Source organism: Petaurus breviceps, unplaced genomic scaffold (genome assembly GCF_028583685.1).
Source record: "Petaurus breviceps papuanus isolate PSGF00001 unplaced genomic scaffold, PetGlider_PUasm1.0 37, whole genome shotgun sequence".
Lineage (NCBI taxonomy): Eukaryota > Metazoa > Chordata > Mammalia > Diprotodontia > Petauridae > Petaurus > Petaurus breviceps.
In genome coordinates this window covers 69,696,160-69,698,578 of record NW_027186296.1, presented here as the reverse complement: position 1 = coordinate 69,698,578, position 2,419 = coordinate 69,696,160, and the positions used below count along the sequence as shown (strand labels likewise).

The following is a 2,419-nucleotide window of genomic DNA, read 5'->3' as shown; positions in this document are numbered from 1 at the left end:
TTTGTTTGGAGTCCCCTTTTTACAAGGATTGGGGAAGGTGGAAGCCGGAGCCTCGGGGAGGTCCTGCTTCTACTCTGCCATCTTGACTCCACCCCTGGGCAATTTCTTCTTAATTAGATTCAAATTTCTTCAGTTGTTAATACAGACAATATTATCCAAGTCACTGTAGGATAAAACAGATCTACTAAGTATGTTCTATAGGTATTTCTGGGGGAAAATTGATCTATCCAATTTAGTTACATCACACATAACATTTATGTGTTACTCCAAGGTGTCTGAAACAGTTTGTGTAAACACACTTTATATGTACATATATGTACATACATACACATCTCATTTAATCCTCACTATACCACTGTGAGATAGGTGTTACAGATAATATTATTTGTATCATTCCCCTACTCAAACTTTTCTTGCCCAGAGGATAGGACAAACTCCACTGTTTGGCTTTTTTTTTTTTTTAGATTCATAGCAGCTTTATTGGAGACAAAGTACCAGGCAATTAGGAGTTGGAATTGGGGCCCTTCTTCTTGCCAAAGGTGGGCACTACATTGACAAAGCATCGGTTGTACTGCATCCTCCTCTTAGTCCCTGCTTGGCCACCTTGGGAGTCTGCCCCCTCACTTTTCCAGCTCAGGCCAGAGAACCATGGACTTTACCTCCTAGCATCTGGCCAGCCACTCCCAGGGTGGACAGGGTCTCCACCCTGCACTGCCCCCAATATGGCTTTATCCTCCTGCGGGGAGCCTCCTAGAAGCAGGACCTGGTCCTTGGGGGTGATGCCCTCCAGGGACGCCACATGGGCCTTGATCTGGGTGACAGTCTCCCGCCCGGTCACCTCAAGGGTGTGTAAAGCCTGTGCGTGGACACACAGCTGCATGGCGGCCACTTGGACACACTAGTCCTGCTTCCGCCGGGGCGAAGATGGAGATCAGAAAGCCACTGTTTGACTTTTAAAACCCTATATAACAGGCCAAGATGGTGGAGTAGAAGCAAGACCTTCCCGTGGCTCCGGCTTCCACCCTCCCCAATCCATGTAAAAAGGGGACTCTAAACAAACTTTGGAGCTGCAGAACCCACAAAATGACAAAGAGAAGCTAACCTCCCACTGAGGACAGCCCGTCAGGCCGGCAGGAATCGGCCAGCGCAGCGCTCTGGGAGCCGAGCCAAGCCCAGCATCACACCGAGGCTTTAGCCCCAGGGCGGGCCTAACCAGCTGCCTGCTAGAGGGACTCCAGATCAGCAGCAGCTGTGGCCATTTCCAGATTTATCAATACATAGATGCGAAGGACAAGGTGAGAGGCCAGTGCAGTCTGGACTTTGGGACCAGTAAGTGGGAGTGCGTGGATTTTACCCCTGGGGCGAGAAACCGCTGAGACGCAGGCACAGCCTGCCAGTGCCACGTGGTGGCTTCAGCTCCTGGCCTGCAGAGTGTAGGGGGACCAAGCACCAGTCTGAAGGGTAATCACTCTTGCTTTAACCTGCTTGGATCTGGATTGCAGTCTAGGGTGGAGGTCCTGGGGTGTGTGTCCAGCTTGCCAGAGCGTGTGGAGACCTCAGACAGGGCACCCATCTAATACCTCCGGCAGCTGAGAAAACCCCAGCGTTTGGGACGAAAACTCCCCTGTCTGGTGGCAGAGTCCTACTGTGGCAAAAAGCCCAAAAGTCAAATCATTGAGTGGCAAAATGAGCAGGCAAAGGAAACAAAGCAGACAGAAGATTCCAACATTACACTCCTATTTTGGGGATAAGAAGGAGCAAGGCATGGAACAGGAGGAAAACAGTGAAGTCAGAACTCCTGCACCAAAAGCTTCAAAGGAAAATACAAGCTGGTTACAGGCCATAGAGGACCTTAAGAAGCAGATAAGAGAAGTGGAGGAAAAATCGGGAAGAGAAATGAGAACAATGCAAGAAAATTATGAAATGAGAGTCAACAGCCTGACTGAAGAAAATAATACCTTAAAAAACAGACTGACTCAAATGGCAAAGGAGGCTCAAAAAGGCAATGAGGAGAAGAACGCCTTAAAAAGTCGAATTTGCCAGATGGAAAAAGAATCTCAAAAGCTCACTGAGGAGAATCATTGCTTCAGAATTAGATTGGAGCAAATGGAAGCTAATGACTTTATGAGAAATCAAGATGCTGTCAAACAGATCCAAACAAATGAAAGAATAGAAGTCAATGTGAAATATCTCATGGGAAAAACCACTGACCTGGAAAATAGATCCAGGAGAGATAATTTAAAAATTATTGGACTACCTGAAAGCCATGACCAAAGTAAGAACCTAGAAAGCATCCTCCAGGAAGTTCTCAAAGAAAACTGCCCTGATGTTTTAGAACGAGAGGGCAAAATAGAGGTTGAAAGAATCCACCAATCACCTCCTGAAAAAGATCCCAAAAAGAAAACTCCTAGGAATATTA

General features: G+C 47.2%; 1 pseudogene; it reads right to left on the bottom strand.

The window, feature by feature from the left end:
• Nucleotides 1–355: 355 nt before the first annotated feature.
• On the bottom strand, nt 356–935 carry LOC138168606 (ubiquitin-like FUBI-ribosomal protein eS30 fusion protein; annotated as a pseudogene).
• Between the last annotated feature and the right edge of the window lie 1,484 nt (nt 936–2,419).